This window comes from Telopea speciosissima, chromosome 9 (assembly GCF_018873765.1).
Source record: "Telopea speciosissima isolate NSW1024214 ecotype Mountain lineage chromosome 9, Tspe_v1, whole genome shotgun sequence".
Lineage (NCBI taxonomy): Eukaryota > Viridiplantae > Streptophyta > Magnoliopsida > Proteales > Proteaceae > Telopea > Telopea speciosissima.
In genome coordinates this window covers 63,074,642-63,089,394 of record NC_057924.1, presented here as the reverse complement: position 1 = coordinate 63,089,394, position 14,753 = coordinate 63,074,642, and the positions used below count along the sequence as shown (strand labels likewise).

The window sequence follows — 14,753 nt, the reverse complement described above, 5'->3', positions numbered from 1 at the left end:
GTGCCATATAGCGAAGCTATGTGTCGCAGAGATGAGGATGTTAAGATGGATGTGCGGCAAAACTAGGCAGGATAAAGTGAGGAATGAAAGGATTAGAGCCGATGTGGGAGTTTCCCCGATCAGCGACAAACTCCAAGAATGTCATCTGAGGTGGTTTGACCATGTGCAACGGAGACTTGGGGACACCCCAGTACGGAGGAGTGACCTAATTCTAATTGATGGAGCTAAAAGAGCTAGGGGCAGGCTTAAAATGACCATAGGTGAGGTTGTAAAGAATGGCATGCAGAGTCTGGGCCCTATGCCAAGTATGACCTCAGATAGAGCCTATTGGAGGGCAAGGATCCACGTTGTTGACACAAAGTAGCTAAGATTTTCCTGATTTTCTGGGCTTGCCTCTTTTCTCTTACTCTCATTTTTCATTTTTCCATCTATCACTTTTCTCATCTCTTTGCTTCTTTTATATTCTTCATTCTTCAGTTTTCCCTACTTTGTTTTGTAAGGATCCATGTAGCCGATCCCATTTAGTTGGGATAAAGCTGAGTCGTTGTTGGTTGGGGGTAAAAATTTCGAGTTTGTTTGGCTAAAACACAAGCCTCACAGAAAAAATCACTCAAATTACATTGCTGAAATAAAGAAGGAAAAACCCTAGCTGAAGTCCCCATGGGGAGATGACCTAAATGCCTGTGCCAATGTAGTACCTTAGTAAAAGCAGGGGAAGAGAAATCCGTTTGATGAGTCTGACTAAAAGTAGCAAATACTAAAGAGAGATCATCCTCAAGTAGATACAACCCACCTTACACTCTACCACAACCAATTGTTCTCCCTATTACCAGGTCTTGAAAAACACAATGAATAGGATAAAAGGTGAGTTACAACTCAAATTGGAAGTGATACTACCAATGGATAAAATATTAATAGAAAAATTAGGGACATGTAATATTGAAGATAAAGATAAAAAAGGGGAACAACGAATGGAACCCTTTCCAAAACCAAGGAAAGGGATCCATCAGCAATCCAAATCCTGTCTATACCAAAACAAGGAGTATGAAGAAAAAATAAACATGATGAACCACTCATGTGGTCAGTGTCACCAGAGGCAATGATCCAAGGATGGGGCATTACTGATGCAGAACTTGGCAGAAGGCTGGGACGGTTCCAGCTTGGTCACGAAGTGTAAGCAGCTTGTCTAGGGAAAGAGAAGAACCAACACTGGTAGGTGAAGTGTCGAATGCCTCTATGTGGTGCGCATGGGACTGATTGGAACGACCTCTACCATGGCCCCGCCCAGTAGAGTTGGTAGGGCGGCTATGAAGCTTCCAACAAAATTCTTTTGTATGGTGCTCCTTACCACAATAGTCACATTTGACATGTTCCTTATCTGAAGAAGAGGAATGATCACCTGTATGAGTAAGATCACCGCGGGTTTGTGACCTAGTACCAGAATAGAGAGCAGACCGGTCTTAAGTAGTGGGCTGTTGGGGCTGTAGCATAGCAGTGCGACGGCTTTCCTCCAATTGAATCAAAGAGTAGGATTACTCCAAAGAAGGAAAGGGATCACAACTGAGAACTTGAGCACAAATCTAATCATACTCAATGTTAAGACCAGCTAGAAAATCATAAAGCCAGAGCTTACTCTCACATTTCTAAAAGTTGGTTGCATCAGTAGAACAACTAGCCTGAAACTCTTCATAAAAGTCTAACTCATGCCACAGACTACGTAATGCAGAATAATATTGATGCAGATTTATCACCAAACCGGGCTTCTTTTATTAGGAATAAGTCTAGGGTTGGGTTCTATACGTGTTGGGCCTTTGATCCCAAGGGTTTTCTATGTAATAGGCTACTTTAATGCGCCTAAACTAGGGGTACATATGTTGCATACGGGATTAGCCCAATACGTAGTTTATTTTTATGTTTTTTAATTGAACCGGTTCAAATTGGTTGCATCCAATTGGTTCAATTTAAGTGGTCATGTGATCTAAGTTGGGCTGGATTAGGACTCTATAAGTCCAGCCATGTTTTGAGTCTATTTTCTTTAGTATTTTAGTTTCCTAGTCAATTTAAGTTACCCAATAAATCAAGGATTGAGTTAGGCCTTTCTTTTTAGAGGAGGAGTCTATTTTTGAGTCTTTTATATAAGGTTGTAAGGGGGGCAAACATTGAACAGGAATTTGATTAATGAAAAGCTTTTGCTTGCTGTCAGTGCTGCTGCCCTGCTCTATTGAGTGTTGCTCCTTGTGAGTGTGCATCCTTGTGGATCTCAAGGTGGAAAGGGACTGGTGGAATCCGGTTGACTCCTTACCCCGTGACAGCTGGGAGGATCTTCTTCAATTCGAAGGTGGTTCTATCCTTCACATCTGTTCAAGCTGCTGCCAGTGGAATCTCCAGTAAGTTTGACACCCAATTTCTTCTTCTAACCCTCTAATCCTTTCCCCCAATCGATCCCCTTTATTTTTGGTTTGAATCCCATAAACCCTAACTCCATTAAGCCCTAGATCTTGCTGCCCAGCCATATTTAACCATTAGAATTACTTCAATTTAAACCACAGCCTCTCCTTAACACCCCCTACACTCGACCCAAGCTGCTGCCCCTATTTGTCGTTCAAAACCCTAAATCCCCTCACCTCCATTAAAGCCCTAAAATCCCCTCAGCCTGATTTAACCATCAGAACCAGCCCATATTTGGATCGAACCTTCCCCTCCCTATTTAGAAAACTCGACCCCAAGCCCAGCCCTTACATCCCACTTAAAACCCTAAACTTGACCTAATTTCTAAAACCCAAAACCCGAAACCCTAACCCTAAAATTCTGGAATTTGAATTTTTATTCAAATCTTGTTCAAACCTACATTAATAGCTTCTCCTAGACCTGCCCATTAATACCCTGTAAGATTCATCTCCATATTCATAAACCTAACCCTAGAAATTGACCTAAAACCCAAATTCTGCCCATTCGAACCAGCAGCCTCCTTTGAGATCCTGTTGCTTGGCCTCTAATAGGATCCTTCTCCTATTTAGAGCTACATTAAATATTGTGACAAATGAGTTCCTTCTGCTTCATCTCATGAAGCAACTCATAGACTTGGGCATCATTCCCTACCTGAGAATAAGTATCTTGGGCAGTTTTCCAAATTTTAATAGCAGTATCCAGAAGAAGATAACCCCGAGCAATATGGGGCTGCATAGAGTTGATGAGAAACGACATCACCGGCGAATTATCTGAATTCCACTTCTTCTGAGTAGAACCGGCAGTGAATCAGCAGCGATAGGTTTCTCTGTCTCTCCTATGAGATACCCGGAATAACCACGGGTCCACGGGAATCAATATATAAGTAGCACGAATGAGACCACATCAAATAATTTCTCCCATCCAGTTTGATGGAGCTCACAGGGAATGAAGGAAAATCACCACAACTCATCCCTTCAATTCCAATTGATGCAGTAGTAATATCAGACATTGTTACCAGTCCAAGAATTACTCCCGGTAAGGAAGAGAGTAACCAACAACAATCACACTCAGAAGAGAGTCACCAACAACAATCACACTCTAAAGAGAGTCACCTATAACAATCACATGCAGAAGCAGACGCAACAAGGGAGCATGAAGAAATCGATCTCACAGGGTTTTGAGATCGATAGTCAGGGTTTTGACCCTGTGAGACCCACAACCAGTGATTGGTCCTAGGAAATTGAAAAAAAAAAATAGGGATTGGCCCTGTGTACGATCAGCAAGCATTCAGAGATGATCTTGTAAAGTCGACATACAGGGTTGGCCGATAAAAATCGATAACCAAAAAGCAGGGATTGGTCCCTGTGAAGATCTCGAGAAGTCTCTCAGACCATGAGATCAAAAGTGTAGGGTAAAAAAAGACTTCAGAGACATTAAAGTTCAAGGATCAAGAACCCTCGGTGTTCTAGGAAAGCACCACAGAGGGCCGTAGTGGTGATGAAATCAGTAGTTGATGGAGCCGAGAAGGAGAGAGAGAGGCGGTAGATTAGAAAATCGAAAAGAAGAAGAGAGAAGAGAGACTTGCAGTACCTTAGGGTTGGGATCCCTGCTCTGATAGCATGTTGAATGGGGAAATCTGACTTGTGTCAATGAGACACCAGCCAGACTTTGTTTATAATAGAGTAAGATGAGGTACAAGTACTTTAGTGCCCCTAGGGCAAACACTAAAGAAACCCTAAGGACAATTCTACCCTTATACCCATACTACAACATAATTGAAAAAATTTTGGAATGACAACAAAATCATGCAAACTGGGTAAAAATAAAGGCCAAGAGAGATCTTAGAACAGGACTGAAAATAGAATTTACCCCAAAAAAGACTGGAAATAGAATCTATTATGCTATTTGAATTGTCAAATGAAGATAATGAGACACTACCTGATGCTGATCGATGAAGATGGATATGCTGGTGATGGGCTTCGACCTCTAAGATTCTGTTTCAAGGGCTGATAATGGTTAGATCTACCAAACAGATTGGTATCTCAGACCTTATGGTCAGATAATGATAAATAAAAACAGATTTTAATATCTAAATTCCAGATTTAATTTAAGAAATAACCAATCAGAATTTGAGATATTGATGGGTGGATTGATGAGAGAGAAGAGGGTGTCGTTGAGGACCTGATGAGAGAGAAAAATATGAGCGTAGCTGTCATCTGGAAGATTTTCAGAAAGAGGGAACAAGAAGAGTTTGCAATGAAAAAACATAGAGGTGAAGAGAGAGGAATTCTAGGATAAGATCTGTTCTAACAAGAAATTATATATGGTAAGAGAATCAGTATGATGAAAATAATAGAGAGAAATATTAAGAGATAAAATAAGGCAGAAAAGGAGCAAGAAAGAGATTACCTTGAGAGAGAGAAGAAGGGAGAGCTAATCATTTTTCTAACAAGGACTCTAGTTGCCTAATATTACTATCAGTAGGATTCTAGGACATCTAAATTAGGATAACTCTACCCACCCATGGGATGATCACTAATAAAAAATTAATATTCATGATTTCCGTAAGACCCTCACTTTTGGGCTTTATATTTCAGCCCAATACAATAATAAATACCAAAAACTAAGGCCCAACCTAAACCATTACTAAAACCTGGCCCAAATTTGATCCAGGTCTGCTGTACTACCCAAAATAATAAAAAAAAAGGGCGTACCCAGTGCACGAGGCTCCCACCACTGCGGAATCTAGGGAGTGTCATAATGTATGCAGCCTTACCCCTACTTTCGCAGAGAGACTGTTTCCAGAATAATATAAATACATAAATAAATATGACAGGAAACTTGAACCGGTGGGACCAAACACAAAATTAAATCAAAGGTAATTAACCCAAACGAACGTAGAAATAATAAAAGCAAAAGCAACCTCACTGATAAACCTGGATCAGAAAGAAGCAAAATTTTCAAATTGCCCCTTCTCCAAAAATTAAGAAAATGTGAAATAAAACAAAATCAGGCTACAGCTCAAAATACGTTAAACATCCCAATAATTTTCAGTTCTTTCTGCACTTGTTTGGTCCGGTCCAGTTGAGCAACTCATGGTCCATGTGGGCCCTGCCTCTTTCCATATTTTACACATTTCCTCCTTTTGCTTGATTTAGAGAAAATGAAAGAACCTTTTTGTATCTCTCTTTTGGAAAAACCCTGGAGTGCTTCCTGTTTCTTCCCCTTCTTGTCTCTTCTTTAGTTCTGTTGTCATACACCCCCCCCCTTTTCTGTTCTGCAGTTGCAAATCTGCAAATCGGAAATCTTACAGCTACTTTACTCTTCTCCTGAAGCCACCAAACAATACTTTGAGCCTTATGTTATTCAAACTCATGATATAGCTAAAATATTACATACCAATAAGACACCCCAAACATGTGGAGAATTGAAACTATCAGGTTGCACCCCTTTGTTTATCAGTACTCTAAAATCTCTTTTAGCCCTATGTTAGTGTTGTAATGTGAAGTTAAAGAGTTTTTTTGGGTATACTTGTAATTATGTGTTGTTCTGAGAGTGTTCTTGTAATTTGCCCTTTCCTCCTCTTATTATAAATAGAACATGGTTGTGCTCTGTTTAGAGACATGTCATTGTTCCCAAATCATTTCCATCATGGTATCAGAGCGGGATCCAATCTTGGGATCCCTGCCCTAAAACTGTACCCTAAAAGCTATGTTGCTGCCGCCACCATAGTGATAGGTTTCCGCCAGACCTCCACCACCTTCTCCACTCCTTCTTTCTTTCCCCTCTCTCGATCTCCTTTTCTCTTCCATTTTCCTTCCTTGCTCTTGCCTTCCCTAATCACTCCCGCCTCTCTCTCTCTCTCTCTCTCTCTCGTCTTCTTCTCCATCGCCTATCTCTCTCTCGCGCGACTTCTCCTCTCTTTCTCCAATGCCTCTCACCACTGTCTAATCTTTTTTCCTTCCACCACTAGAGACTGCTTCTCTTTTCTCTTCTTTCTACAGTCCTTTCCTCTCCAGGGGTTTTCCAAATGATCTAACCCTCGGTGGTTTTCTTTTTCTCCACTGAGGGTCATTTTTTGTGACTAATTTGCCTTCTATGACTTAGACCAGCAACCTTTTGCTGTTGTTTGTTCTCCCTGCGATGCTTCAGTGCTACAATCCTTTTTTCTTCCTTGTTCTACTGTAACGAGCTGTAGGGACTCCTTTTGATCAGCAGCCATGTCCGACGGAAGTAGTACCCTCTCTACACCCAATGAAGGGATGAGTCGCAACTGTCCTAGTGAGTTTACCATATTCCCTGTTAGCTCCGTCAGCTTGGATGGAAGCAACTATTTGATGTGGTCTCGCTCTTGCTTTCTTTCCATTGCTGCCTGTGGCCTCACTGGGTATCTTTTGGGTACGGTTGAAAAGCCAACTATTACTGGTCCTCCTTTGGAGAAGTGGATCTCGGATGACGCTTTTGTGATGTCATTCCTGATCGACTCTATGCAACCAACTATTGCTCGTGGCTATCTTCTTTTGGACACTGCTACAGAGGAGACCAATTCCCAGGTTGGAAACGCAACTCAGGTCTATGAGCTATGCAAGAGGATTCATAGCACCACTCAGAAAGAGATGTCTCTTTCTCAGTACTATTCGGAGATACACAACATCTGGTAGGAACTTGATTTCTATGAGACATTTCAGCCTACTAGCTCTACTGATGTCGTTAATTTCAAGAAACGTGAAAATGAGATTCGCGTCTATGATTTTTGGCTGGCCTAAATGTGGAGTATGATCACATTCGATCCCAGGTACTCAATCGGGATCCATTCGATCCCAGGTACTCAATCGGGATCCTTTTCCTACTCTGTAACAGTCTTATGCTCTTGTTCGGCTTAAGGAAAGCCGACGAACAGCCATGCTTCAGCCCATTTTCCCAGAGTGATCAGCTCTTTACACTGGCCCTGGATCTCAATCCAGGGATGCTCCTGTTTGCTCTACTGGCCATCCTACTTCTGATTGAGATGGTTCCAGTCGTGATCCGGTGATATGTGAGTATTATGGAAAGGAACGCCACACAAAGGAGTTATGTTGGAAGTTACAGGTTGTCCCGACCCCACTGCTTCATGTGGACGTGGCCGGGGATGAGGACGTGGAGGATCTGATTCGACTCATGCTTACCACACTGAGGTGACGCCTCCTGTAGCCACTAAGGTCCAGTTCTTATAGGATGAGATGCTTATTCTCCACCGTATGATGTCCAGATTGGGCACCTCCTCTTCATCAGTTGCTCAGTCTCTTGCCGCCTCTACCACTTTTGGTTCAACCTCTTCTGCTTCCAACTTTGTGCACTAAAGTATTACCTTTATTGGTCATTGTACTTTTGTTATTGCCTCAGCTTGGATAATTGACTCCGGTGCCACAGACCATGTAACTGGTTCTGCTAGTCAGTTTTCTACCTTTGTTCCAGGCTCAGGTAGGGAACGGTTTCAGGTTACCGATGGTTCTCTTTCCTCTGTTTCTAGAAAAGGAACCATTTCCCAATTTTCCTCTCTACCATTATCATTTGTTCCCCATATACCCAATTTTTCTACTAATCTTCTTTCTATTAGCAGTATCACTCGGGATCTAAATTTTAAACTATAAGGTCACCTTTTTCCCATCTCATTCTGTGTTTTAGGACTTGGTGATGGGGCGGATGCTTGGCAGTGGTATACTGAGTGGTGGCCTATATCTACTGCAGGACAGTACTCCTATTGCATTTGTTCTTCATCCCCAGGCTCATCACTTGGATTCCTCTGCTTTCACTTTATCAGAGTTGCATCGGTGGCATCGGCGTTTAGGCCGTCTACCCCTTAGGACTTTATCTTTTGTTTTTCCTAGTCTATTTCAGAAGTATAATCCTAATGACTTCTTTTGCGATGCTTGTGTCTTTGCCAAGCAAACTTGTGGTGTTTATCCTCTTTCGGAGAATATAACTACTGAACCTTTTGTTTTAATTCACTCTGATATTTGGGGTCCTTCCCATTGTGCTTCCATTTCTGGTTATCGTTGGTTTGTGACATTTATTGATTGTCATTCTCGCACTACTTGGATTTAGTTGATGCTTCATATAAGTGACTTGTTTCATTGTTTTAAGCTTTTCCATAGCATGATTAAAACTCAGTTTAATGCTATTGTTAAGGTCCTCCGTAGTGATAATGGTCGAAAATATTTTGAGAGTTCTTTTCAGTCTTATCTTGCTACTGCAGGCATCATTCATCAGACTAGTTATGTAGATACTCCAACACAAAACGGTGTCGGGAACGTATAAACCGCCACTTGTTAGAGGTCACACGTGCTCTCATGGTTGAAATGTATGTCCCTAAACACTATTGGAGTGATGATGTTCTTACTATCATTTACCTCATCAACCACATGCCTTCTCGCGTGTTGGGTTCTCAATCGCCTTTGGATGTTCTTCAGCTCATGTCCTCTTTACTCTACCTTCTCACGTTTTTGGTTGTGTGCGTTTTGCACGCAATCATCACCTTCCTAGTAAACTTGATCCTTGAGGGCTCCAGTGCATTTTTGTTGGCTATTCTGCCACTCAGAAGAGCTATAAGTGCTACCATCGACCTTCTCGTCGTACGTTTGTCACTATGGATGTCGTATTCCACGAGTCTGCTCCTTATTATTCTCCCTCCGCACCTCTTCAGGGGGAGCCTTGTAGTGATGATGTGTCGTTAGTTGTTCCTCTTAACGATCCCTTATTGTCTCTTCCTGTGCTTAATGTACATCCTTCTGTACAGGGGGAGCAACTAAATACTGACAAACTATTGCAGGTGTACGCTCGTTCTCGATCTCGCAAAGAGCTTGCAGAAATCAGCACAGCTCCACCTAACAAATCGCTTACCTCAGATCTAAGGCTGCTCATTACCTCATCAGAATCTTGTAATCTTTCCCTTCCTGGTAATGCTGACCCTTTGAATTTGCCTATTGTTGTCTGTAAAGGGAAGAGGAGTTGTACTCAATACTCTATCTCTCACATTGTGTCTTATGATTCCCTTTCACCTTCCTATCGTGCATTTGTATCTTCCTTGTCTTCTATTTCTCTTCCTCAGACTTGGCAGGATGCAATGGCGGATTCGAGATGGAAAGAGGCTATGATAGAGGAAATGAGAGCTCTTGGAAAGAATGATACTTGGGTTCTAGTCTATCTCCCTCCAGGCAAAAGGCATGTGGGCTGTAAATGGGTGTGTACACAATAAAACAAAGAGCTGATGAAACAATGGATAGGTATAAAGCCAGGATGGTTGCGAAGCGGTTCACCCAAACATATGGGATTGACTACCAGGAGACCTTTGCACTTGTTGCAAAACTGAACACTATTCGAGTCATCCTCTCATGTGTTATCAACTTAGGCTGGGAATTACAACAACTTGATGTTAAAAATGCTTTCCTCCATGGTGAACTAGAAGAAGAGGTATATATGGATGTTCTCCAAGGATTCTTAAGCAAGGAAACTCAAGGGAAGGTATACAAACTGAAACGTGCATTATATGTGTTGAAACAGTTCCCTAGAGCCTGGTTTAAGCATTTTTATTAGGTTATGGTCACAGTCGGGTTTACTCAAAGTAGTGCTGATCACACCTTGTTCATTATGTGGTCTGGTGATCACATTATTGTTCTCATTGTCTATGTTGATGACACTGTCCATATTGGAAGTGACTCAGCCAAAATAGCAATATTGAAATCTTATTTGGGACAAGAGTTTGAGATCAAAGACTTAGGGCAATTCCAGTTCTTCCTTGGGATTGAAGTTGCCCGTTCTTCTAAGGAAATCTTCCTCTCTCAAAGGAAGTATACCTTAGATCTTCTATCTGAGATGGGAATGCTTGGTTGTCATCCTATTGATACTCCTCTTGAGGCTAACATACATCCGAAGGGTAAAGATGGGGAGCCAGTGGACAAAGGAGGTTATCAGCGCCTTGTAGGGAGGTTGATATATCTCTCCCATACTCGATCAGACATTGATCATGCTGTGAGTTTGGTGAGTTAGTATATGCATGACCTACACTCCACTCATCTCGATGTTGTGTATTGTATTATGATATCTGATGTCTTGTATGCTTTTCCTAAACAGATATGTTCTAAAGTAGATTGCATCAATGCTCAGTTTTGGAGAGATGACAAGAGACACCATAAGAAATTCTCTTATATCTTGGGCAAATGTTTGCAAACCAAAAACTATGGGAGGCCTTGGAGTTCGACTTAGTTCAACCCATAATGAAGCTCTTTTGATTAGATTAGAGTGGCACATGATCACCAACCCTTCTTCCCTTGGGAGTAGAATTCTGAAATCAAAGTATTTCCCTCACAGTAGTGTCTTGGCTAGGAGGGACTTTTAGTCGAAAAAGGGTTTTTGGATCTAAAACAGTATTACCCATATATTTCCTCATTTAAAACAGATGGTATGTTAGAAGATTGGCACAAGTGTATCCATTGACATATGGAAAGACCCATGGTCGAGTTCGAATCTCTTGGTTGTTACCTTTACCTTTCCCCTGTCCTTCCTCCCCCTCCCCCCCTAAAAAAAAATTTAAAAAATAAAAGTAAATCCCTTCGCACTTTGCTTTGGAAATCAAAGTCACACCCAAAATTCAAGATATTCTTGTGGAAGCCTTTTTTTTTTTTTGACAAATTCTTTTGGAAGCTTTTAAACAATGGTATGACTACTAGGAATAAATTTAGCCAGCTTCTCCCAGTTGATGACTTTTAAGTCCTTTTTGTGGATTTGATACAGAAATCGACTAGCACATATTTCTCTCTTGTCAATTCTCCAATAGAATTTGGGCAGTTGGGATCCTGGGCTCTAAAAACAGCTTCTTCATGGATCCTCCTTTATTGTGCAAGGCAATATTTCTAAATCAGATTTCTCTTTCTTCATTTCTATGTTTGCAATACATTGCTATTTTATTTGGCAATCCAGGATTCACAACATTAGCACAAATAAGCCTCCTAATTCTAACCAGATCTTATTCAATATAAACAACTAGACCAAGGATCTGAGCTCTCAACTTGATCAAGGTATTCCTTCTACCCCTATTTGATAGTAATTTGTCAATCATATCTAGACTTGAGTGCTGGGTGTTGTTGACCTTGTCCAGTCTAATTTGATCACAATCTCTTCACCCTTCTGCAAAGCTTTCTTTAGGTTATCACCCAATGACCTATTTATGAAAGCTGAAGGGATTTTGATCTTCTCTTTGTAATTAGCTGTTGTTCCACCTCCATTGCTGCTGCTCTTCACACTTGTTAAAGGCTCATATACTTCATCAGCTACTAAAACTGCTGAAGCTCCTGCCTTTTGTCCATTCCATACCTTCAAAGTAAAGTAACAATCTACAAATGCAAAGAAAAAGAGAAAATTATAGCTACCCATTAATTACAAAATCACAGAATTAATGGAATGTTAGTCATCAACTACTGTAATTAATTAATTACCTCCACGATCAAGAAGAAGAATGGTGGGACGAGAAGATGGTGAGGTGAAGGTGTTTTCACCATCAAAGGACTTACAACCCTTGGAGTTAGAGGCTTTATTAGTTGGGTAAACAAGGGAACCTGTTATAGTCCCTGTTTGATTTGTACTTCCAAAGTTTCCGATTGCAGAATCGTACAAAGCATGGAGATGGTCAGGGGAGATAACAGTGATGCTGTTCTTCTGTATAACAAATTGAGAGTAGACAGAGCCAATTAGTAGTGTTGAGATGAAGAAATATTCTCTGATAATATTAGCCATTGAAATTTGGCTTCTATCTTCTTTGTCTCAATTCTCAATTTGGGCTGTTGGAGATGAAATTGGGAAATCATGTATCACTTGGGTTCCTTTAATAGGAAAAAAAAAACAAAGGAAGTTGGAAGTTTGTTGGTGACACTTTGACTTACTGCGTGATTGACACTTCGGCGACTCCATGACCCAAGTGAAGAAGAAGACTGAATTTTGAGTGCTTGAAGGTTTTGTGTATTGTATAGTGGCCCCATGAAGTTATTATTTATAAATGTTTGAGGTGGTTTTTAGGTAATTAGGATGTAAATGGATAACCGAAATCTGCATCCGTATTCGTTTAGAGATATTCGAAAAAAAAATTGAATATTGCGATAAAAATCCGTTCGAAAATAATCCGAATACTTAATAATAAAAAATTAAGTAAATAATGATTTTGGGGGGGTTTTTTAAGATTCAACATGTTCTAGAATATGATGAAAAAAGAATCATGATCTAAGAGATATAGATTGATAGTCAATTGTATCCGTTAGGGGGAGGAAGGTCTGGGTTACACAAGGCAGAGATGTAAACGGATGGTCGAAAATCCGAATCCGTTTAGAGGTATCCGTATTCGGCCAACGAATATTCGACTCCGATCACATCCGATCCATTTGCATCCCTATTTTAGGTTCATTACATTGTATAGGAATAAAATTATAATAGGCAAGAGAAAGGATACCTTGTTGCGTGGTCTCTATATCAGAGTGGGGATCAATGGAAACATGCATACAAGCATCATAGGGGTGAAATTTCCACTTTACCAATGGGGGTAGGATGGTCACATGACGATGTAGTGTTTTTTTTTTTTTCCCTTTTGTGTGGAGATTAATTTTTCCAAGGTGTCTATACTCTATATATTGTTTGTGGGGAAAAAAAATCTAAGATATAAACAATAAAAAAGATCATATAGGGATGTAAAGAGTTGTGTAGAGTATTTTTCTGATGTTTTGATACTCTCGAGTGGATGTAGGATTTCTTGCTAAACTACATTAAATGTTTTAAATGCTGTGTATTTGCGTGTGCTTGTTGAGTTGATTTATTCCTTGTGTCTTTGAATTTGTCCTAAAAAAGAGACTTCAATTTTCTACATAGAAGTCAATAAAAGGAACTAGATCAGAAAGCGCATGTATACATGTTTTGAGAGAGAGAGACTTTTGAGTGTTTGACGGGTCAAATGAATGGGTTAACTTAGACTTCCACAAAATTGGGCCTCAGTTTGCCACGTTAAAGAGTGTTTGACGGGTCTAATGAATGGGTTACCTTAGACTTCCACAAAATTGGGCCTCACTTTGCCACGTTAAAGAGAGCCACTCAACGAGGAAGCAGTTGAGGATTAGCATGAAACATATTTAAGAGAGAGCGAGAGAGAGAATGGAGAGTTTATTTTTTTTCTTTAACTAGGATTCAAATTTGTGAAGATTTGGGGCCCAAGGACTCGCTCCACTGCTAGACATTATACTGGAAATGAAAGGGTTCCCACGATGCTAGTGCGGGGATGAATCTATGTGTCACGCTAATGTCAACATAGATAACAGAATTATTCACATGGGGCTTACATAAGCAAAATAGAAAAGAGAAAATAATAAAGAATCTCATGTGAGAGGGAAACAGACGCTAGCATCGCATAAATATTTTTCTCATAATGGAATATCTAAAAAAAAGACAGTATCCCCATACTTTACACAATTTTGCTTCGTTAGCAAAGCTTGAGTTGCCAGCTTTCTGGTCAAGTTAGCAATATTGGCATTCTCATATACACAAAAAATCAAATCCTTAAAGCTCTTGGTAGCCTCGGACATTTGCAAAAGGTCTGGGAGAAGTTTCCATGGCCATGTTTTAGAGATTGGTGATGGTAAGTACGCACATATATTCTTCGAACTATACCAAACTTTCTTAACCTTGATTTGCATCCTCTGTGTGTGTGTGGTCCAACCACTTCAAAATGCAAAAAATCTCTCCCCTAAAGTATTCCTTGAGTACATGCATTCCGTAGCTACCAAAACATTTAAACTTAGGATGTAAATTGAGTTGGGTGCACTTACTTTGTCACATAAAAAAAGTGATGTGAAACAATTATAACTATGGAGCATATGGGCAATGGTCTAAAAGCTAATCAAATATTCTTCCTTATATTGGCATGTGCACCCTCTCTATGATCGTGGAGTTTGTAATAGGGATGTAAACGGATCGAATTCGGTCGGATAATGGCATTATCATATTCGTATCTGATTATATTTGGACGGATTCGGATAATATCCTATCGGTTTTCGGACGGATTCGGATAATTTTCGGATAGTGATTTTTTGAATACAGGTTCTCCAAAAGGGATATGAATACGGATCGAATACGATTTTTCGACTATCCATTGACATATTTATCATTTTTATGATGAGGGTTGAGACTTGAGAGTTCAGTAACTACCATTTCTTCTGCTTTTCTTAGTCTTTTATTCTCTTACGTTTTTTACTTTTGATTTTTTAATAGATATATAATTCCATGTATCACATTGC

The 14,753-nt window shown here is 40.3% G+C and overlaps 1 long non-coding RNA gene across 1 annotated transcript; it reads right to left on the bottom strand.

Moving 5' to 3' along the window:
* Positions 1–11,691: 11,691 nt before the first annotated feature.
* LOC122640911 lies at positions 11,692–12,188 on the bottom strand. The gene is made up of 2 exons (XR_006329777.1): positions 11,919–12,188; positions 11,692–11,816 (listed from the first exon to the last, which is right to left on the bottom strand). It is a non-coding gene; the product is annotated as an uncharacterized LOC122640911 (long non-coding RNA).
* Positions 12,189–14,753: the final 2,565 nt, after the last annotated feature.